This window comes from Macaca nemestrina, chromosome 7, assembly GCF_043159975.1.
Source record: "Macaca nemestrina isolate mMacNem1 chromosome 7, mMacNem.hap1, whole genome shotgun sequence".
NCBI lineage: Eukaryota > Metazoa > Chordata > Mammalia > Primates > Cercopithecidae > Macaca > Macaca nemestrina.
This window is the reverse complement of record NC_092131.1, coordinates 176,747,408-176,771,551: the sequence shown is the minus strand read 5'-3', so window position 1 is coordinate 176,771,551 and position 24,144 is coordinate 176,747,408. Positions and strand designations below refer to the sequence as shown.

The 24,144-nt window shown below is 46.9% G+C and overlaps 1 protein-coding gene and 2 long non-coding RNA genes across 5 annotated transcripts in view; 1 reads left to right on the top strand and 2 right to left on the bottom strand.

Annotated features, from left to right (window-relative positions):
• The window catches only part of LOC105497446 (gamma-aminobutyric acid type A receptor subunit gamma3), a 560,409-nt gene that overhangs the window by 468,514 nt on the left and 67,751 nt on the right, over positions 1 to 24,144 (bottom strand). The gene's annotated exons all lie outside the window — the stretch shown is intronic.
• LOC139355520 (uncharacterized) lies at positions 1,175 to 22,983 on the bottom strand. Its single transcript, XR_011606297.1, has 2 exons — positions 8,141 to 22,983; positions 1,175 to 2,312 (listed from the first exon to the last, which is right to left on the bottom strand). It is a non-coding gene; the product is annotated as an uncharacterized lncRNA (long non-coding RNA).
• On the top strand, positions 8,516 to 13,391 carry LOC139355518 (uncharacterized). Its single transcript, XR_011606295.1, has 4 exons — positions 8,516 to 8,635; positions 10,892 to 11,013; positions 11,616 to 11,672; positions 13,252 to 13,391. It is a non-coding gene; the product is annotated as an uncharacterized lncRNA (long non-coding RNA).

Here is a 24,144-nt window from a genome sequence, read left to right as displayed (position 1 = left end):
TCATGAGCAAGGGCGTGGCCCAAGCCACTCGTGAGGGACCCACCCCACGATCCCGATACCTCCCGCCAGGCCCTACCTCTGAGACTGAGGACTCACCGCATTTTAACAGAGATCTGGAGGGGACAACAATCCAAACTGTATGAGGCACTCCACAAGGTTTGCCAAACACACCTGCAGACCCGGAGCTCCCCCTGAAAACGTCCACCCGAAGACACTCCGGTGTGTCCCTGCGGCACAGGCAGGGATCACACTGAAAGGGAACGTGTGTTGTTCGGCTGGTTTCCACTTTTGTCACTGTTCCAACTTCGTCCTCACCTTGCAACAGGCGCCTCTCGGGAGTGCAGCAGGATTTCCGCACAGGGCAGGAGAGTGGTGCCCAGGCTTCCTCCAGGCCCGGACACCCTTTACAATCCATCTGGCTTGCTACTGGAATGCAGTTTATTCAAGGTTATTGACAAAGTCGGGGTCCAAGCTGGCACTGCCGTCAGCAGGGAAAATACTTTTTTTCTCTTTGGTGGGGAGCAGGGAGACAGAAGATATGGAGACTTGCCCCATCCATCAACTTGAGCATTTTCTTTGAAACCAGCATTGCCCATAAATCTCTACTGCTTGTGACTGGCATGCGGGAACATCACTCGTAAGTACGTGGATGAAACTGGAGACAGTTTAAATCATCATCTGGAGGGTTTTATGCAGGGTTTTAGTCGGGCTTCGGCAAGGGAGTAATTAAAACTACACATTTCATCCTTTGAGCTCGTTCCTCATTGCGGGGACAAAACGTATCACGCGTCACCTGCTGTTTACATTTTGCGGTGCAAAATGACATCTCAGAACGTTGAACCGTGATACAGGAATTCTTTTCTACTGAAGGCATCAGCGAATATCAGTGCCAAAAAGATCCCAGATGTATTTTGGCCAAATCCACTTATTTTACAAATAAAGTAACAGCTGCAAAGAAATTAATGTGTTAAATTTCTCTTTTAGGATTTACTTTATGTTTTAAACACATCCTTTACAGTTCAATAAAAGTTAATGGAGCATTGACTAGTAAGTACTAACTCTCTACACCTGGCCCTTGTGGCACCTACACACGAATATAAAACAACTGGTTAAAGGATTGTTCACACTTAGTAAAAACTATTCCTGCTCTCAAGCTAAAGACTGACATACTCAGTGTTTTTTGTTTTTGTTTGTTTTTTGAAACAGAGTCTCTCTCTGTCACCCAGGCTTCAGTGTAATGGCAGGATCTTAGCTCACTGCACCCTCTGCCTCCCAGGTTCCAGCGATTCTCCCGCCTCAGCCTCCTAAGTAGCTGGGATTACAGGCACCTGCAATCATGCCCGGGTAATTTTTTTTTTTTTTTTTTTTTTTTTTTTAGTAAAGACGGAGTTTCACCACGTTGGCCAGGCTGGTCTTGAATTGCTGACCTCAGGTGATCTGCCTGCCTCAGCCTCCCGCAGTGCTGGGATTACAGGCACGAGCCACCGTGCCCAGCCCACACTCAGTCTTTTAAAAGTGGTCAGGGTGAACTCACGAGCACCCGCGTGCCCACGTGCATGTCAAGCACAGCGGAGCCAGCTCCCTCTCCCGTGACCCCACATCCCCAGACTCTGGCTCCAAAGGGGAGCCCCCGTGTGCACAGCCAATAGTCCCCTGGGATGGCCAGGTCTGGAAACTCCATCATAGGCACTCTCGTGGGACAGGACGACTCAGAGAACATGACAGCTGCCTTCAGCTGCCCGGAAGGCAGCCCGTGATGGTGGACGAGAGAGATTCTGCAGCACTCCAGAAGGCAAAGTACAGGGTCAGTGGACAGAAGGAAGGAGGAGGCTGATTTCAGCTTCCTGAGAAGCATCTGTTAGTCATCGGAACTGTTCAAACATGGAAGTGCCTCCCGGGGAAAATGCCAGAGCGGAGGGCAGGCAGCGCCTCTCGGGAGTGCAGCAGGATTTCCGCACGGGGCAGGAGAGCGGTGCCGAGGCTTCCTCCAGGCCCGGATACCCTTTACAATCCATCTGGCTTGCTACTGGAATGCAGTTTATTCAAGGTTAGCGACAAAGTCGGGGTCCAAGCTGGCACTGCCATCAGCAGGGAAAAGACTTTTATTCTCTTTGGTGGGGAGCAGGGAGACAGAAGATACGGAGACGTGCCCCATCCATCAACTTGAGCATTTTCTTTGAAACCAGCATTGCCCATAAATCTCTAGTGCTTGTGACTGGCATGCGGGAACATCACTCGTAAGTACGTGGATAAAACTGGAGACAGTTTAAATCATCATCTGGAGGGTTTTATGCAGCTGAACAGTTTGTTTTCTAGTGAAAGGGCAAAATATGACATTTAATTTTAACCAAAAAAAAAGAGCAGTTACCTCAGTGGAGCATTGTTTTGTTACAATGGACTTATTAAAAACTCTAATCAGCTGGATGGCCAGGGTTCGGAATCCACCCAGCCCCGTACACAGCGTGAGAGCAGACAGCGCGGTGTTCTCATGCCGTGAGCCACTGGGGTGTCCTCCATCCAATGATGCAAGGACACCGTTCACTGCTCCAGCGACGTGAGAGCAGACGCCTGGGGAACACTGCCACGGTCCTAAAAGTCCACAATAAACTCTCAACGAACTGGCCTTTCACGTCTTACCAGCATAGACAACACCCGTCTATATGTTTACCTTATTGGGAGAAGAAAATATTAAACACAGGCAAGCAATGGCAATTGCCTCGTTCTTCATAGACTCCCGTTTTGTATGATGACCTTCTCGTCTTTTACATTCAAACTGTGCTACTGATGGCTTCCCTCAGGCAAATTGTGTGTGGAGGTATGGCCATCGCCCTATTAAGTAAACTAGAGAGTATTTGGTGGCATTTAGTGATTCCCAAAAAAACCTCAGAGACCTATTAGGACCATACAGAAGAAACAATGGAACCATCTATATAGTCAGACCTGCTAGGAGACATAAGAGCTGAAGAGAGAAATATACAAACTAGACCAAAGCTATCATTCCCTTTATGGAGGGAAGAAAGTGTTGTGGCTATTTTCAAGCACATAAAATAACCAGTGAAAGTGGCAAAGGAAGAAAAGTCCCTCCTTCCTCACCCCCTACAGCTCGGTCTCTGTATTTTCACTTAGACGTGACTCCTGCTGCCTCATCATTCGATTTTCCTTTTGGGCAGGGACTCATCAGAAATAGTCTCTGCATCATCCCCACGCCACCTAACGCTTCACACAGAATGATTCCACCAAGTTTACTCAATGGCATGGGCTCACGAAAGCATGCATCCGTTGGCATTCTCAAAGTCTCAGGGAACTTCTAAAGCTAAGCTGAGTCCTACAAGTGCAGATTGTTTTGCGGCATGTGACAATGACACAGTCCGTTAGCCTGTGAGGCCATGAGCAGTTTCCCAGAGCAGTTTCCGGAGCAGCACGCCACGTCTTTGTGCACCAACCTGCAAAGGGAAGCTCCAACCCCGCTCAGGGGCCAGGGTGGCCAATGAGGAATCGCACCAACAGGCCAGTGGGCTGCATTCAAATCGGTGCCACCCCACCCTTTCTCGCTGCAAAATGAAACCAAAGTTCACGGTGGACAAAGATGCACAATGGTCTTAGACAATCTCCCCTCCTGGGAAAGCTCTTGACAACAAGCAGTTAGACACAAAAATGTTAAAAACCAACTGGATTTTAAACTTCCTGTCACATAAATTAAAATGCACATTTTAAAATAATGTAGTTGCCATTTGTCCGCATCTCTTGGTTTATGACCACATTGTGGATAGTCTAATGTCTAACTTGATAGCATTACTACAGGGTATAATTCATTTCTACTTAAGAGAAGAAAATCTAGAAAGAGAACATTGTTCTTTCTTCAATCAGCTTTGACCGCACAGAGGTGGCAGGAATGGCCACCTTTTGCGACAATGGAATATAGATCCCTGAGCAAACAGCACTCCCAACTCCCTGTGATTGGCGCAGACATTTCTGTTCTCCGTGGTGCCACCTGGCGGTCAATAATCTAACTGCGTCTTAGTTCAGAGAGAAGCACCGTTGTCCGCCGGGACCCAGACCTTCGCCCACGGCCGCAAACCCCGTCACTCGCCTTCTGCCATCTCAGGACCACAGTCCTGGAACACACGTCTCCTCTCTTGGACATCTAATGAAAAAGAGTCTATGTCAAATGCCTTTAGGTTTCTTAACAGGGTAAGAGGTGAACAGAGTTATAGTCTTGATTTGGAAATATATCTCCAATATTTATTGATCCAAATTTTCAAATTGGAATAAAGATGTTATACCAGCTGTCAATAGACACTTGGAAATTATAGCCAACTTAGGATCTCATAACTGGGATTCAGCTTATAACATAACAGAACGGTGATCGAGACTGATAGTTGTCCACCCAAATCCGTTTTGCCAATTTTCTACAACAGAAGGGTTGCAGGTGGGAGTACGGTGTCTGCCAGATGGGAACCCCGCTTCCAAACCACTTGTCGCTGGCTGTGGCCCCAAGAGTTGGCTCTCCTCAAGGGAAACGTAGAGAGCAGTAGGGGTGCCTGCCCTTCAGGCCTTCTTGCTGGCTAGAAAGAGCACGTACAGCAACCTTTGCAGCCTCGCGTTGGAAGTGACAGAGCCTCCACTGTCATTCTGGTTCCCTGAGTGGCAGAGGGCACCAGGGCAGCCTACCAGCCTGAAATGTTCACTTCAGAGTTCCTGTATGAAGAAATTCCGTATTTTCCAATTCATTGAATTAGTCTGAGTCTCCTGTTACAGCAGCTTAGTTTAACAATCCCCACATGGCAAATCAAGGTCGAAAATTGTTTTAACAGTGACCACAGGATTCAAAGTTCATTTGTGTATAGGGTTCATTAATGGTTTTATCAATGACAATGGCTGCATTAAGTCTAAGAGCTTTTCAGAAATATGTACTATAGCAACACAAAAATAGTTAAGAAGCAATTTTACTTTATACAATATGGCATAATTTTATAGACAGTGCCAATCACTTATCAATTTTGATGAGGCCCATGAACATAGTGGTTTCTAATAGACTAAATCGATCTTAAGCACCGTACAGCTAAAGTCGCAGCAAATCTCTACTCTCTAATTGTTTAAAAATGGTGGCTCTTGGTTTCCAATATGGCAATTTGACTTTGAAAAAGAAAAAAAAGTACTTTCACAGATTGCAACAAATCAAAACAATGACCAGACACTGGACATGTAGCTGGAAAGTTGGGAATTCATAAATTAACTTCCCAAACTTCAAAGATGCTGCAATTTCTGGTTGAGCAAGAAATAGCTCATTTCCTGTTCAACAGGCTTCCAACACTGAGTCAAACAGAGCAATCAGATGATTCAGACCTCTGCTGAGTGGCCCTAATGGACGCCTCCAAAACTTACAATGAAAAGCATACTCAGAAATCTTTACCCTCGTCCACACTGCTCAGCAAGACTCCGCCATCTGTAATTCTACCGCGCGCCGCTGTGTGGAGATAGCCTGGTGTGGACTCTTGTCCCTATCATCTCCGTTCTCAGATGCGGCGTCAATGGGAACACCTGGACTTCCTTGGCGAAATCAGCGCTTCTCTTATTTTGTCCCTGCGTATTTAAGATCCCTGTAGTCTGATGCGTTATCACAGTGAGTCATCACAGGAGTCCAGGAAGACAGGACTTTAAAATTCAAGGCTGGCTCTGCAGATGGAGCAGATGAGCACGGAATGCAGCCTCGCCACCCAGCCGCTGGCAGAGCCCGTATGCTTCCTCAGCTTTGAGAACTGTTGGCAGATTCACCACGAGTGTGAGCGTGCAAGCCGCCTCCCAGTGGATGGACAAGCCACTCTCATGTCTGGTAAGCAGAGGCCAGAGCACATGTCCTCTCGAGGTGCAACAGGAGCAGGTTGTCATGACTTTCCTTCTGGTCGTGGACGTGCAAGGAAACTTCGTTTCTTTCTTCATCACTGGGCCTTCTTTGAGGCAAGTAAACATGGCTTTTCTATGTCTCGATTAAATGGCAAATGTCCTGAACGACACCCATTCCACCTGCCAGCATGATAAATTTCCAAAGAAAAAGTCCATGGTAAGATTCCTGGAAAACAACATCAGTTTTTACTTATGAAATGCCTGAAGGGCATGAGCAATGGGAGCCCCTCAGGGGACCTGGTGGCCAGGACACCTCTCTCCATCACAGGCACAATCCACAGCCCAGAGGCCTTTCCAGGGGGCTCAGACACAACTTCTAGGGTCATGCAGCCCTGCAGATGTACAAGACACAGGAAACTAAGCAGACCTCAAACCACCCCATGACATTCTCTGAAATTCTTTTAATAAATCTCAGACATGGTACTTGTCATTTACCATTTTCTCCTAAAAATCAGAGGCATAAATCACCGTAAGTGTTGACATCTTCTTGTTAGCTGGTTTCAGAAAACATTATCTACTGAAACTACAAGAGCAGAAAAGGTTTAATCCCATAAAAATTATGTTCTGTGACTTTTGTCCTGGCCAGATTGGAAAACTTCTTCATTGAAGTTGTCAGCCATGATGGGCACAAGAAGCAGAGGAGTTTCATGCGTGCGAGTTAGGAAGGAAGATCCACCCTTGGAAGAAACCACCAGCTAAAAATCTGGTGACCAAAAGAAGGGATTGGGGTTAGGGGTCCTAGCTATGTGGAAAGGTTTATTTCTCCACCTGGACAATGGACATGAGAGCAATGTCTATTCCACACCCTGTCTCTGAATTCTTCCCTTGGTAATAAGCAGGGAAGAGTATAGAGTCTGGACAAGAGGAGATAGGAGACAGGGACGTTCGTTAAGGACGACCCGAGCACATACTGTACACAGAGGAACTAGAGGACGAGCAGGTGCTTTTTCCCGATCGCAGCCTTGGGTCTCAGGAGAAATCAGTGAAGAATCCAGAATAATTGCTGGAGCCATTCTTAAAAAGCTACCCTACGAACGAGTTCCATTTATTGCAGAATAAATCAAAACCTCTAATGAAAACGCTGATCCACCACCTTTCCCATCCTCATGTCCACCGGTTTTCTGTTTGCAGTGGTAGCCACTGGGGGGGGTCTCGCGAACTTCCCACTCAGTCTGAGCTTGGAGCACCAACGGCAGGATCTGAGCTCCTTCCAGGCGGAGGCTCCTCACAAACGCTCTCCACACACCCCCGTTTCATTCTCCCACCAACACTGGACAGCACTTCTCACTTTTTTCCACAGCTTTTTCCATCACTACATCATCACTTTTAGAACATTCCTGCAAATTCTCAGGCTGGAGGTCTGGTGTTAATTTTCATTTCAGGGCCTAAAACCATGCCTGACTCAAAGGGGTTCAATATCTCAACATGTATTTGCTAAATGAATGACTTTCTTTCGTCACTGACTTTATCACTGCTTTGTATGTTTATTTTCTTTTTCCTTTCCTTTTTTTTTGGAAAGAAGGTCTCACTCTGTCAACCAGGCTGGAGTGCAGTGGCACAATCACAGCTCACTGCAGCCTCAGGCCCCCCAGGCTCAAGTGATCCTCCCACCTCAGCCTCCCGAGTAGCTGGGACTACAGGCATGCACCACCACACCTGGATAATTATTTCGTAGTTTTTGTAGACACAAGTTTTCTCCATGTTGCCCAGGCTTATCTTGAGCTCCTGGACTCAAGTAACCCACCATCTCAGCCTCCCACAGTGCTAGGATTACAGGCTTGAGCCACTGCACCCAGCCTGTACATTTGTTTTCTATTTGTGACTATTTGTGATTCTTCTTCTCCTGCAAATTTTTAAAAAACATTACCTTGAGTTGATCATTGCAGAATGTATACATGTATCAAAATGTTACATTGTACCTCATCAACATGTACAATTATGATTTGCCAATTAAAATAATACGAAACTCTTTAAAAATTAAAAACCATCTATTTCCCTGGTATTTCTGGGATGATTTTTTTTTTCAATGACTTTTGAGAATGCTTTTGCTTTGTTCTCAAATCCTTGATTATCTCCGTCATTACTGGTTGGGTATCCGTTATCTGAAATGCACGGGACCAGAAGTGTTTCAGATTTCAGATTATTTCACAGTTGAAAATATTTCCATATATATAATGAAATATCTTAAAAATGGAAACCAAGTATAAACAGGAATTCATTTATGTTTCATACACACCTTATGCACATAGCCGGAAGGTAATTTTATTATTCCCGTGGGAGCACTGAAAACACCATGTGTTCTGTGCCGGCATTCGACTGTGACCTGCCATGTGAGGTCAGGTGTGGGATGTTCTATTTGTCGCATCAGGTCAGTGCTCACAAAGCTTTGGATTTTGGAGCCTTCTGGATTTCTGACTTTCAGATTTGGGAAGCTCCGCCTGTATCTAAGTCTTCCATTGTCTCCTCCTGACTTCCTGAATAAATACTCGTATCATTAGCAAATAATGATAGCTTTAGAACTAATTTCCCCAAGTTACAGATGTAACATGTTCAGGTTATTTTTTGTACTAATTGGTCTTTCCATCCTTCTTAAGATGTTACAGGGGTGAAAGCCCGGGATGTGCCAGCAGGCCGCTCTGGTGTGGGACACGGAGTCTATTACAGGCCGCTCTGGTGTGGGACGCGGAGTCTCTATTACAGGCTGCTCTGGTGTCGATCTGAATGATGACAGGTAGTTCCCCGCCAGTCTCAGAGTTTCAGTGTGGTGCACGGCAGCTGTTCCTCCCCACTCAACACAGAGCTCATCTCACACCCGAAGCCCCCAGATCTGCTGAGTGTCCTTTCAGAGTGAGAGCTGCTTTGGGAGCACCGTCCGTGGCATCCAGACTGATGTGTATCCGTTCCGTCTGACGGGTCTGCAGCTCTGCGCTGTCCCGGCCAGGTTTCTGTAAGGGAGTCAGGGCAGCACCACAAAATAAACGGATGTGTTTCCACCTTTCCTGTAACACTCAGTCGAGTCTTACAGCCTTGGGAGTGTTGCCTCTGAAAAAATCCGAAAAATGTGACTTTGGCTCTGGAACCTTTTTTGGAGGAAAATCTTTGAGAACTTTTACAATTTTTTCCAGTGTTGCTTATTTCTGTCTTCCTTGTTTATTTCTATTTTTATTTTAGATTCAGGGGGTACACGGGCAGGTTTGTTCCCTGGATATATTTCATGATGCTGAGGTCTGGGCTTTGATTGGTTCCATCTCCCAGGTAGTGAGCACAGAATCCAACAGATAGTTTTTCAGTTCTTGGCCTCCTTACACCCTCCCTCCTTTTTTCTTTTTTCTTTTTGAGATGGAGTTTTGCTCTTTCGTCCAGTGTAGTGGTGCGATCTTGGCTCACTGCAATCTCCACCTCCTGGACTCAAGAGATTCTCCCGCCTCAGCCTCCTGAGTAGCTGGGATTACAGGTGCACGCTATTTTTTCAGTAGAGACAGGGTTTCACCAGGCTGGTCTTGAACTCCTGACCGCAGGTGATCCGCCTGCCTCAGCCAGAGTGCTGGGATTAGAGGCGTGAGCCGCTGCGCCCGGCTCCTCCCTCCTTTTGAAGTCCTCAGTGTCTATTCCCATCTTTATGTCCATGTGTATCCAAAATTTAGCTTCCACTTATAAGTGATGACATGCAGTATTTCATTTTTGTTTCTGCATTAATTCACTTAGGATCATGGCCTCCACCTTCCCATTGATGTTGCTGCACACGATATGCCTTCATTCTTTTTTAATGGCCGCATGGTATTTCATGGTGTATATTTACCACATTTTCTTTTTTTTTGTCAACCATTTATGGGCACTTGGATTGATTCCGTGTCTTTGCTATTGTGAATAGTGCTGCAGGGAACATACAAGTGCATATGTCTTTTTGATAGAATGATATGTTTTCCACTGGGTATATACTAGGTAATGGGATTGCGAGATCAAATGGTAGTTCTGTTTTTACTTCTTTGAGAAATCTCCAAAATGCTCTCCACAATGGCTGAACCAATTTACATTCTCACCAACAGTGTATAAGTGTTCCCTTTTCTCTGCAGCGTCTCCAACCCTGTTAGCTTCTAACTTTTTAGTAATAACTATTCTGACTAGAGTGAGATGGTTTCTCACTATGGTTCTGATTTGCACTTTTCTGATGATGAGTGATGTTGAGGATTTTTTTCATTTGTTGGTCACTTGTACGTCTTCTTTGAGAAGTATCTGTCCATGTCCTTTATCCACTTTCTAACGGGGTTGTTTTTGTTTCTTGATGTAAGTTTCTTGTAGATTCTGGACATGAGACCTCTATGAGAAGCATAGTGAATATTTTACTCCATTCTGCAGGTTGTCCATTTACTTCACTGATAATTTCTGTTGCTGTGCAGAAGTTCTTTAGTTTGGTCCCACTGTCAATTTTTGTTTTTGTTGCAATTGCTTTTGAGGACTTAGCCATAAATTCCTTGCCAAAGCCAATATCCAGAAGGGTATTTCCTAGGTTTTCTTCTAGGATTTTGTTATTTTGATGTCTTACATTTAAGTCTTTAATCCACCTTGAGTTAATTTTTGTATATGGTGATATGGAGGGTCCAGTTTCATTCTTCATGTGGCTGGCCTGTTTTCCCAGCACTATTTGCCGAACAGAGAGTCCTTTCCCTACTGTTTATTTTTATCAATTTTATCAAAGATCAGTTTCTTACATATGTGCTGCTTCATTTCTGGGTTATCCACTCTATTCCACTTGTCCGTCTGCCTATTTTTGTGCCAGTACCATGCTGTTTTGGTTCATGGAGTCTTGCAGTATAGTATGAAATTGTGTTTCCCTCTTCTTTTGACCCAGGTTAATCTTTCCCTCAAATTGTCCACTTATCTAGACTTTCTAAACTATGAGCATAGTTATACATTAGGTATTTTAATCATCTGCTAATCCATTTGCTGAATCTTCTTGCTCATTGATTTTTGTTTGTCTTGATACTAGATTTCGTGTGTTTGAAAGGCAGTAGGAGGGAAGTGGCCTGCCATCATGGAAACTCACGGGCACCATGGCACTTTCGTCAAGGAGTTACAGGAGGAATGAAGGGCCTTGTGCTTAGATTTTCTGTGAGTTTCCAGGCCTAATGCTCCACATTGGCCCACAGAATGCCAAGTTTTTCTACCTCCCGTGCCACACCCCGAGGCACCACTGGCCACTGGCTATGGTGCCAGCACCTGAGGGCTGAGTCCTTTCTCTGATCTGGTCGCCATGTGAGGCACGGGAGTGAGAGCACCCCTCAAGGTGATCAGAGGTGTTGTGATCAGCATAACTCAGCACTCTCGAAAGACACAACTCAGCACTCTCAAGAGACCGGTCCACACCAGGAATTTCATGGGGGCGGGACAGGGAACATACTGTCCTTCTACCAGACATAGTATTCTTCCACTTAGATCAGGGGCCCCACTCCCCGAACTGTGGCAGGTTATTGGTCCATGGCCTGTTAGGAACTGGGCCACACAGTAGGAGGTGAGAGGCAAGCAAGAGAAGCTTCATCTCCCCATCACTCACATGACCACTTGAGCTCTGCCTCCTGTCAGATCAGCAGTGACATTAGATTCTCACAGGAGCATGAGCCCTTTGTGAACTGCACATGTGAAAGATGGAGGCTGCACACTCCCTATGAGAATCTAATGCCTGATGATCTGTCACTGTCTCCCATCACCCCCAGATTGGACCATCTTGTTGCAGGAAAACAAGCTCAGGGTCCCACTGATTCAACACGATGGTGAGTTGTATAATTATTTCACTGTATATTACAATATAGTAGTGATGGAAGTAGACTGCACAACACATGTAATGGACTTGAATCATCCTGAAATCCCCCGCCCCGGTCCGTGGAAAAACTGTCTTCCATGAAACTGGTCCCCGGTGCCAAAAAGGTTGGGGACTGCCGTCTTAGATGATATCTTCCTACTGTGCCCCCACACAGAGGAAGGGACAAGACAGTTTTCTGAGGTCCCTTTTATAAAGACACTAATCCCATGTGTGGGGCCTCCACCCTCATGACTTAATCCCCTTTCCAAAGGACACACTTCCTAATATCACCACCTTGGGAGTTAGGATTTCAACTGATGAATTTTGGGGGAGACACAAAATTCAGTCCACAACATATACTATTCATCAAAACATGTATCCATTATAAATAACGGCGAATTCACTATAGTTTGTCTTCTGGATGGACATTGATATCCATCCAGATGCATTTTAGAAGGACATGACCTCAATAAAAAAAAATAAAATCACTAAAACAACATTTCTTCCGAAATTCTAAATGGCCAGCACATTTAGGTCAGGTTTAATCATTACCTAAAGTGACTGAAATCAGGAGAGTCAACAATTGTAGCCTGTCTAGAGTCTTTCGCTTTGGAATGAAAGTCTATAGAATTTAAGGCAAATGTAAAAAGCAACTGCGCTATGGTCATCTAATAAATACACAGAACTTGTGGACTGAGTCCTATTGCCTCAATTTATCTGGTTACACCTGGCATTGTATTGACATTTATGTGCTACAGTTAACAGCAGTATAAATCTGACCATATTTGGATCATTTTCCCCTTACCATATATAATGGATAAACCTCTTCCTCTCATGAGTTTAAAAACTACATAATTTGCAATAGCAGGACCATGATATTAAACATCATATTATAAGCAAAATACGTACAGCTATTGGTAATAAATTGTAACACTTAATATATAGTAATCAGTGGTAACACTGTATGACGACTATAAGTAATTTCATTGTAATTATAGAGCATTAGTTTATAACGTAAGAAATAATAGTATTATAATTAAATTTTAAAAGTTGATGAAAATAACGTATTGTCATCCACTTGGAAACAAAATACCCAAGAAAAAAAAACAGCCCCCTTCAGGACGTCTGAATCTTAATAACTCAGCTGCTTCCACATTACTGTGTTCAGGTATTCGAGGGAATCTCATTCTCCCGGGCAAATGAGGGCTTCACAGCTTTACTGTTAGTAAAACCCAGAGATCCTCCTAAGATCCCCTGAGGCGCTGTCTCATCCTAGGAACAGCAGGACAACGGGCAAGGCAATGGCGTGTGGCTGCCCTGCCACCTCCCAGGTGGAGGGCGTTGGCTGGAGACCTGAACAGCCCCACTGTTTCTGCGAGGAAGGGACAGTAATTTCACCCACCCTCGGGAAGCAGGGGAGAATGCAGTTTGGGGTCGCCGGGGGCCCCGGGGACAGAGTTTCAGGCATGAGCACAGAAGGAGGAGGAAACAGCTCAAAGCAAACGCCTTTCTTCATACAGGAAGTAAAATATTGTGTCTTTTCTCTACAGCTAATCTCTTTGTGTGTCATCAAAGAACATGCGGAGACTATCTCAGTCCATGCCCAATATAGAGACTAAATCTCACTTCAGAATCTGCATATACATAGGTATCAGAACTGCATGTACCAGAGATTAAATTTAAATCTTTTTCCGCTACCAAAAAGACGTGTGTTTCCTCTCTGCTTTTGGAAAGGCCCGTCTCGGAACAGAATAGAGAAACCCACTTATAATCCGTCTTATTCAACATATTTCAGACAACATCACAGGCATCTGATGTATTATCTAATTAATCCACAATCGACCCGTCTACAATAGGGTTTAACAAATACAAAAACAGAGGCCCAGGGAGGGCACACAGGTGGACACGACCTTTCATCCCTTCTCACTGTGCCCCTCCCAGAGCCCCGCTCTTCTCCTGGGCTAGCAGCGTGCACACATCACTCATTCTTTCTTACTCCTCTCAGGGAGTTAACTATGAGCTATTGCACTAAACACATCTACCCGTTTATGCATTTCTGATGTAATTCTTAAATATATTTGATGGGTGTTTTTATTGTGCCCGCTTTTCAAATAAGGGAAACGAAAAGTGTCATGTTCAATACTTGGGAGGGAGCATTTCCCCCGGGTTTGGCTTATTCCATGACCACGATCACTGGCCCCGCTGGGTGTGTGGCTTTCATTACTACGGTCGGTCCCCAGCTCGGGGGAATGATCGGTAAGGCTGCTGGGAAGGAATTGAGCTCCCAAGTTAGAAGCTGTAAGATTAGAAACTGGAAGAAACTAATACAAACAGTGTGAAGCACAGACAGCTAGCAGGTGCTCCAGGAAGATAGTGAAATTCTAAGACCGTATGAGGGTTTAAATAAATGAAGCTCGGATTTGTGTGACTGTAGTCTGTGGACCCATGTAACGCGAAAGCAGGAACTACCTGAAGGCAAAGATGCCTCAGCAGCTGGGCTGCCTACATAATTGGTGGCGTCCAGCACAAAATGAAAATGCTCCTTAATCCAAAACTGTCATGAACATCAAGAGAGAGACACCAGAGCATTAAAGCCAACGCTGCGTGTGCAGGAGACGCACGCTCACGCAGCCACCCTGCCCGAAGGCAGTTCAGCACTTCCTGGGAATCTCTGAGCTTGCAAAGCTGCATCTTTCTCTAGTGTCCGAGAACTGACTTCCTCTAACAGGCTACACATCCGAGGCTCACAGAGCACCCTAGCTTGGTGGGCAGCAGGCCCCAGGGTAGCCCTCAAACACACAGAGGAAAGTCAGGACCTGGCTGTCGCAGAAGAATCCAACTTCCATCCACTTGCAGGGGGAGGGAGGGAAGGAGAGGGAGATACAGTCAGAGATGGTCAGGGTTAGGAGGACCAGGGCCCGGTGCCTTGGACTCTGAGCTGAGGTTGCCACGACCTGGCACAGAAGCCCCATGATGGTGACATAGTTAATCCCCCACATCTCGCGGGAGAGATTTAAGTTTAAGGAAATTTCGAATGGTCATTGGAGACATTTTTCTTTTTGAAGGAAATTGACAATGCCTGCCCTCCCGTGGGCAGCTGACTGATGTTATGATTTGATGATTTGATGCTATTAGTTCCAATGGTGGTTTCGGGGGATCGAAACCTGCCTGTTTTTCTCAGACACCTAAGATCTTCCTAAGACCATGGGGGGCGGGTGGAAGAGTGAAGCCCCAGCCACCTGCCTGCATGCCCTCTGGAGGACTGAGGTCAGCTGCTGGGACCGTGGGCTCCTCTGCCGAGCTCCCAGCTGGCTCCTGCTGCAGGGGCCAGATGAACTCCCCGCTGCAGAACAGATCCATGTCTACCTAGTCTGCTCATGAGGTGGGCGGGAGCCTGGCACCTAGAGCTTGCATTTCCCCAGAGATTCTGTCTGGACGTTCTGGATCAGAGGGTGGGCTGGCACACAAACCGTGTCAGGGGCACCTCTCAGGGAAAGGAAGCCTGGGCCTCCACACCCTCTTCAGAGTAAACGAGCATATGAGAGGCTCACGGGACAGTGAGGTGCGGTCCTCCGGCAGGCACGGGGCCCTTGTACTCACCCGCTGCAGCACCCCTTGCTGGGGCCTCTCTCTAGGCCGGAGAAGGATGGAGCCCTCTCCAGACTCCCTGAGCCACAGCAGCCCTCCCTCACCGACTATCTGTTCCAACTTGCCTGGATGCAAACGACCGACTCTCAATGCATTTTCTGGGACCCTTGCTCATCAGAGTCTCCCGTTTTCTGTAATTCAGTTACTTCACAAATTAAATTTTTATCTAGATTCAAAACATTTAGCAAAATGACCACCAGTTAGAACTTAATAGATCCAAATAAAGATAAAGTACACAATTAAAGGTTGTCTCCTAGACTGAGGTAATCCACCCTGATTCCATTTTTAGCCCAGAAATAGATTCACACTGCCTCTCCCAGATTAGCAAAGTCGGCAGCCGCCCGACAGCAAAGACAGTATCATTTTCAGCTTGTCCTTTTAACATCGACCTGACTGTGAGTCTCAGACACTAAAAATTAACTGGTTTATAAGGATGCTTGCGAGGTATAAATTTGAAAAATGTTAAACTGTGCATTGCCAAATAGGTCTCAAGTATTAAACATTCCCTTTCTTACTCAACAAACAAAGTTGATACAAAGGGAACAGCCCTTGACTTTTAGCTGAAGTTTTCATATGTCACAGATTTGTGAGAACCAAGAATCATGAACACGTATCTGATTTTCACAATTAACTATGATATGACATTAGGGCTCCCTATAAGCCAGGCTATGGGGTACACATTTTTAATCAAAATGATAGTCAGTGAACATGAATTACAGTAATGAAGGTGCTGGGCCGCATCCTATTCAGTGATTCTACAGATAATGATGAGACCTGCGAGGGTGATCTGTTTCCGTTCCCAAACATGCATAGTGCACCCTGGACTGCTAATTCCCCAATCATGTCAGCAGTATGACAACTGTAAGGCTGGGAAGTCTCAGGGAATGTGGAACATTTGGCCAGAATGTTCCCTCAGAACACAGCAGCCTGAAGATACCCTATATGTTGGATTTAAAACGAGTACGTGGTGGTTTATCTCCGGAGAGGAAACCAGCAGGAAAAATTATGCAACAACTAGCTGAGCAAGCAACTGACACCATATGTTCCCACTGCAGACGTTATCTTACATCGTCTTTCACTCTCCCAGAGTATTAAAGAACAGAGTCATTCAAGAGAGATTTTAAATAAATAATTAAACCGATAAAACAAGAAACAAGTACGGTGGCAATAACACTTCATTTGATACCACTTTGTCTGAAAACATCAAACTCCACTAAGTGTCTGAGAGCCGCAGATGTGCCGGATTATATTCTACCTCCAAAAGAAAAAGCTGAAAGACAATGGCAAAATGAACATTCCTTTCCTCTCCAAGAGTGGACTGACGTTTTAAAGGTGTGTGCCCATTTTCAGACCTCCAAAAAGATACCTCGCGCATCCAAAAGGGATGCAACACCAACACGCCGTGACTTTGAAACTGGAGCTGAATGAATTTGCCATCAATACATGACAGAGCGACAGAAGTGGGCAGGATGGGATTTCTCTTGCGATACAAAGCTGTGAATGAAAGATGGACGAGGCAGTAGGGAACGCGCACAGAGCTAACGGTACGGGAGACCGACCACACAGAGATCGGCACAGGCGAGGGAAGACCCACGGCTGTCTTCATGATACAAGAGTGAGCCAGGAGACACTAAATAAGTGGAAACAAGTTTAAGAACTATATAAGGGGCCAGGCACGGTGGCTCATGCCAGTAATCCCAGCACTTCGGGAGGCTGAGGCAGGCGGATCACCTGAGGTCAGGAGTTCTAGACCAGCCTGACCAACATGGAGAAACCAGTCTCTACTAAAAATACAAAAATTAGCTAGGTGTAGTGACGCATGCCTGTAATCCCAGCTACTCGGGAGGCTGGGGCAGGAGAATCGCTTGAACCCGGGAGACGGAGGTTGCAGTGAGCTGAGATCACCCCATTGTACTCGACAGCCTGGGCAACAGGAGTGAAACTCCATCTCAAAAAAAAAAAAAAAAAGTATGTAAGGATTCAAGGACACCCCTTCCCTCCCCCCTTCACACTTCCGTGACGCTTCCCTTGGAACTCGGAGCTCTCTGCAGTTCTCACGTCTGCCCACATTCTCCTCTGGCACAGTAAACATAATTAGTATCACCATGTGCAGGTGAAGAGGCTGAGCCAGTGTTTCTCCACACACTTAGAATGAATTGGCCCCTGCATGAGGACTTGGTTTTGCTGCAAAGTGAAGACAAGTGGCCCTACAGAGACCATGCTGCCTTTGGAGGAGAGACCCAGGCATGGGCCTTGGCCACTGTCTCACCGCTTGGTTCCCTGTCTCCAAAAAGACATCGTGGGCTCCGTGAGGACAAAATGAGGTAATGTGTGCAAACCGGCACACACTGAAACTCAGTGGATACTAGTTCCTTTCTCTTTCGCCTTCCATGAGTGTGCACCTGCTTCTGATAAAGTGAGGCAGAGCAACTGCTGCCGCCCCTTGATGCCCAGCAATTTCAGCAGATTTATGGTTTTGTGCTCTAGCTGAGAGCTGCTTAAATTGATTGCTGCCAAAGCATATATCAATTCCTTCGTTCTAGATAGTTTATCTCGCAGGAGATGCTGGGCGCACACCAGAAAGAGGAAACAGATAAAGAGACACTATTGGGTTGTGTGCAAACCAATGACAGAGCATCAGGCAGTGACCTTCTGGAGTCTGTTCCCCCGGTTACAGAAGTGGGATATGTTCTACCCTCATGTCAGTTTTGGGGTGTGCTGTGCGGCACCCAGCACAAGGCCTTTGCACCTGCCACTCTGTCCTGTTCAGGACAACCTGAAATCACCCCTTCGCCTGGCTGACCTCCGCTCAGCCCTCTGGGCTCATAAGCTCCTCATGGAATTCTCCAGTAAGTCTGATCTAGGCCATGCTCCTTCATGACGCAGCTTCAGAGCTTCTCATTCCACTTCTAAAATAACTCCTCTGACTTCTATAATTATCTGTCTCAGTAAGTTATGTGAATTAATGACTACCTGCATCTTCTAGGCTTTATTTTATGGGTATTCTAATTTAAGATTACTTTTTAGTATTGATTGTTTACTGGTGTTAAAGCAAACTAAATTTGGGCTTTAGCAGCCTCCATACCAGCTGTGTGTAATAAGCTCCAATCTAACTCAGTATGTAAACAAATTGAGAGCCTAACTTACGAGTATGCTTTTGTAACGAATAACTGAGTCTCAGCCAATCACAGCCGCCAAGCTTCAACCAGTCACAGGCGGCCGACTGTTTAAACCAGGTTCAAATAAGGCCACACTGAGTGGCGACCAGTGGAGCTGTTTCTGTACCTCATTTCCTTTTCTCTGTCCATTAACGTTGTTTTGACTACTTTTGGTTGTAGCAACAGACTTTCTGAACCTATTCTGACGCTAGGGCCTGCCCCCTTTATGATTCACCCTTTGCTCAGTTAAACTGTGTTAATTTAATTTGTCTAAAGGTTTTCTTTTAACACTGGCATTGTACTTTATCATTACATATCAAAAGGTTTTGCTTTTCTTTATTCAGGCAAATATTTTATCTTAATATTTTTGCAATGGTATATTTAATATTAACATTTGATTTCATAATGTGAACATTGTAAGTATTTTGACAACAATGGATATGAACAAGTTTGCATTTTGACATCTATTTTTATTTTCTTTTAGTCAATACCTATTGATAGCTTCAATTTGCCTAAAAATATCAAAACCGCGTTTAGGGCAAGAACAGAAATCACCTTAATTTCAGAAACCATGTCTGGCTTTACTTCTAGAACAGTGGCTGGTACAAAATAGGTGTGTGGTCTTCAGCTTCCAAAACAGCTCCTGAATATCTCCCCTCCTGACATTCAGGCTTTGAGTAGATCCTCCCAGCGCGCGAGGGCTGGGCCTTGGGATGTGTTCCCAACCCAAAGATATGGCCAAAGTGACAGGACGTCACTTCCGCGGTTAGATTATAAAAACCTCCTCCCCTCCCCTCTCCTCTCTCGCTTCCCCTCTCCTCTCTCGCCTCCCCTGATCCTTCCTCCCTCTCTCCCTCTCTCTCATAGAACCAGTTTCCCAGTGGAGGGGCCCATGTGGCGGGAACTGAGCCAGGCAGGGCAACGGCCAGGGAGGAGTTGAGACTCAGCCCCACAGCTGGAGAGGAGCTGCATCCTGCTGGCAGCCAGGAGACGGCTCTGGAAGCAGCTTCTTCCGGCCCAGCCTCGGGAGGGGGCGGGCCCAGCACGGCTGCAGACTGGGAGGGACCCTGAAGTGGAGGAGCCAGCCACGCTCTGCCCAAATTCCTGACCATATAAACGGCGGGTAAAACATGTGTCATCTGACGCCACAAAACACTGGGGTACTTCGTTACACAGCAATAGGTAACTAACTCACACTGTGAAAAGACAAAGATGAGGACAATTCTAGAATCAAGCAATGCCTCATTCCATGAGAGAGAATGAGTGTTCCAGCGAGATGAGCAGAGGACGGGGCTCTGCAGGCAGAAAAGGGCTGAAGGAAGAGAAGCATGGGACAAACAGCAGGTCGGCTATCTCAAAGTCACCCTCCTTGTCGGGATAAAACAGAGGGGACTTCCTGTGATCCCAGCTCAGGTGAGCTGGCCCCTTCTGAGGGGCTGCTGTGCTTCTCTGCCTTGGAAAATGCCTGTTTCAGAGTTCCATTTGCTGACGTAGAACATGAGTGAGTTGGTTCTGAGCTGTTCTGGTCTGCCAATGCCTAGTGCAGGAGCTCGGTCTAAACCCACGGTCTCCTAGAAACTCTTTAACAATTCTTAATTGCACACTCCTAGCCTGATGGATAAATACAGTATTTACATCAAAGCAACAGTGGGGGAATGTGGTATTGTTTTGAGTTGTAGAAAAACTGAGGGCCCCACCAAATTCCATCTAATCAACAATTTTGCCTGGGCTTTGTGAAGGAACGCTTTCCTGAAGAGATGGAGGGTGTTAGCATGGGGCTGGAAAGACGGGAGTCACTTCACCAGGTGGGGAAGAGCTGCCAGACACAGGAAAGAGCACGAGCAAGTTAGGTTCATATGGAATAAGACGGTTATTGAGCATCTGATCAGGGCTGGTCGTTGAGTCCATGGCTGGAGAAAGGGACACAAGGCCCCTACCCTTGACAGTTTATTACTGAGAGCAACATGAAAGCCTCAAGACAGGGCAGCGACAACAGCATCTCCAACTGTCTAGCACCTGTCTGCACGCGCTTCCTGGCCACACCACGGGGAGGCGCTGGCCCCACCAAGAGTGATGCGGAAAGCTTCCCAGGACAGGCCAGCCTGACTCAGGCTGTCAGACCAGATGGTGAGAGTCATCCAGGCTGACAGGAGCTGAGTATTTCCATGGAACGGAGCAGCACCTCCCAGGGGCAGAGCCCCAAGGGCATGCGGAGAGACTGACACCCAGGCACCAGGAGTTTGGAGTTGAGCCTAGGGCCAAGGGAGCATGAAGCAAGGGGCGGCTCCCGCAGAATTGCACCAGTGAGTGTGGTGATGTGTGCTGCACGGTGGAGGGCAGGGGAGGAGCCAGGAACACCACCCTGGGAGGCTGAGCCAGCTGCAACCACAGCACTGCACCAGGGAGGCAACGGGCATCCTCTGAGGCTGGCAGCAGAGGGCCGCCAGGCCCCTTGGCCCGTTCTGGAGGGCGGCTTGGCAGCAGCGTGGAAGGGGGATGGAGGATGATGCGTCCAAGTCAGGGAGCAGCAGGAGGGCTGCAGCTTTCGGGTGAGGGCCCTCAGGTGGCAGGGGGAGGCCCCAGCTCCCTCCTCCCACTCGCATCCCTGAAGCTCCAACTTTCATTCATTTCATATACTTGGCTCCTGTGTAAGTCTTTAGAGGAACGAAGCGTGGAGATACGGGAGCTTCTCAACCGGAATTCTCTGGTCTAGGGGACAAACGCTGCTGAGAGGGGATGCAGACAGGACCCACATGGGCAGCCGCTTGCATCCTGCCAGGCCACAGTGTCCTGTGTCCTCACATGCAGATCTGGCCTTTGAAGAACCTCGTTCACTGAGGTCAGCTTGGGCTCCCTGCCTTAGTCTCCACTGAAGAAATCAAATCACACGAAACAAGGCCTAAAAGAGGAGACCTGCAATGCACGTAGAACAGGAATGTTTGGAAGGATGCCACCCTTCCTTCATCCGCATGAAGACCTCTCAGAGGTCTCACCCCCACCTCAAGTACCAGAACACCTCAACCAGGGAGGGACGGCAAAGCCCTCCCCATGCAGGCCCCGAAGTCCTGGGACCGACGGCGCCTTTCCTCGTGCTGTGTCTGCCTGGAGGCTTAGACAGGAGTTCAGAGCTCAGACTGCATGCTGGGAGGATCACCTGGTCAACACATCCGGTGACCGGACACATGCAGAAAGTCGGAGACACAAGATCAAAGATGATTTCCAGTGTTTCGGGCTTTGATGATTGGCAAATGTAGTAAATGAACACACTACGAACAATACGGAAACCCAAAAGGGGAAGTTTATTTAGAAGAATGAGTTAGGATGTTCAAGAAAGAATGTACTGAGTGAGAAGTATTTACTGGACAGCCACACCATGAGATCTAGGAAGATGATAGAAATTATGTCTGCAGCATAGGTTTAAAAAGGTTTAGGTTGGCTGGGCGTGGCGGCTCACACCGGTGATCCCAGCACTTTGAGAGGCCGAGGCGGGAAGATTGCTGAGCTCAGGAGTTTGAGACCAGCTGCGCAACATGGGAAAACCCCATCTCTACCAAAAATACAAAAATTAGCTGGGAATGGTGGCGTGTGCCTGTGGTCCCAGCTACTTGGGAGGCTGAGGCAAGAGGATCTCTTGAGCCTGGGAGGAGGAGGTTGCAACAAGCCAAGATTGCACCACTGCGCTCCAGCCTGGGTGACAGAAAGAGACCCTGCCTCAAAAAACAAAACAAAACAAAACAAAACAAAAAGTTTAGGTTAAAAAGCACACATAAACCAAACAAGATGCTAAAATTATAGTTTTATAATAAGCATTGTGAATGGTGCACATAACATCTAAATCTGTCTCTTTTCAGTGATTTTTGGTTCATTCAACATTGCAAAAGAGAGAAAAAAAATTCAGTAAATACGGTCCACAAATGCTGTTTGAATGTTGGATATTGGAAGAGTTTTCTCCACGCACGAGCACATTTCACAGAGAGGCCAGAGCCTACTCTTCACAGAAACAGGGTCTTGCTGGTCAGTTTTATCAGGACAGAGTCGTTCAGAACAATTTCAGAAGCAGAAGAAAGGAGAACCAACTTCACATGGTCCCTTCTTATCGCACGTAAATTCCTTTCCAACGCTTAAACCTTAATTGCTTTCCTCATTTAAATGTCTGTCTCAAAATCTCTAACATATAACTTCGCAGCCAAAAGAGAGAGAAAAGAGAAAGGAAAACAGTACTTTAATACTTTCTTTGATAACTCCAATTCATTTTCCCCGCACAGTTCCAAGGACGCGTCTATCTTTAGACTGCTGTATCATGAGAGAGGATGGGAGAGACGAGAGCATCAAGAAGCAAAAGGTGAGTGATTGCAAATCAGTGGCAAAATTAATTGTTGGTAGGAAATTTTAAAAGAGTTTCTTCTGTATTATAAAATCAAATTTTCCTTTTGTGTCACAGACTCACGGAATCATAGGACGTTCACCTTGGATGAGACCAGAGAGGCCACCCCACGTGTGTATTTCCCCACCCCGTCCAACCCCCAGCAACTCACTTTCCTCTGGACACTCCCAGTGACGGGAGCAGTCAGCTATGCTGTGGGAGCACAGGAGCTACCCGCCTGCTTGCAATGACCAGCCATTTGATTTGCCTGCTCTGCACCCTGGCTGCATTTCAAGGGCTCTTCAAGGGACAAAGCAGCGACAGGCAGGGAGGTTTCTGTGGACGGAAGCCTGGCAGCTCAGCACCTGTCATGAGCCACCCTGAACACAGCAAGTGGAAGTGCGTCCCCTGGACCCCCACCCGCCCGGGACACTCGCCTCATCCTGGCAGGCCCAGCCCTTCTCTGCCATCCGTGCTGCGAGGCACTACCAACTGCTAAGGTGTGGGCCAACGGGCAGCTGCCCAGGCCAATGGAGACTTGGGGAAGGTGAGGAAAGAACCAAGAATTAAGCGGGATGGAGGGAGCAGAAAAGGGAAGAAAAGTGTCCCAGCAAGGAAGAACTTCCTGGGAAGATGAAATAAGAGGCGGAATCTCCTCGGTGAGTGGCTGCATAAGTCTAGGGCAGCTCCATGGTAAGATTCCAGGGGCACTAGGGGTGGACGGCCCATCAACGCAACCTCCATGGCGGACCGAGAGGTGACAGCGAGGGGTGCCTCCTTCACACCGACAGGGTCTGGTGTTTAACACAGGCCTCAGGAATACAGTTCTGCCTCATAAAAGCTGCCTGCACTGTCAGGAAACAGTGGGCCCCACTTAGAGTTGAGCTGGAAAATGGACCTGGGGGCTGAAGAATGAAACGAGGCTGCGAAGCTCTCTCCTTGGGGCGTCCTCATAACACTTCATGTTTGTGGAGCTGGCGGTCACTGGATTCAGCTTCCTCCCAGTGCAGGGATTCCTTACACACAACTGCTGAGCAGCACGTGGGGACCTAGGGCCACTCCGTGGTGCAGCCGGCAAAGAAATGACAGGGCCACCAGGCCGGCTGCACTCCTGGACCTTCCTCTCTTACTCGGTGCAGGAAGCCCCATGGTCTAGCTCAGTCTAGTTCACATCCTGTCCTCAGGGTGACAAAGATCCTGTCCTAGTCACATCCTGTCCTCAGGGTGACAAAGATCCTGTCCTAGTCACATCCTGTCCTCAGGGTGACAAAGAT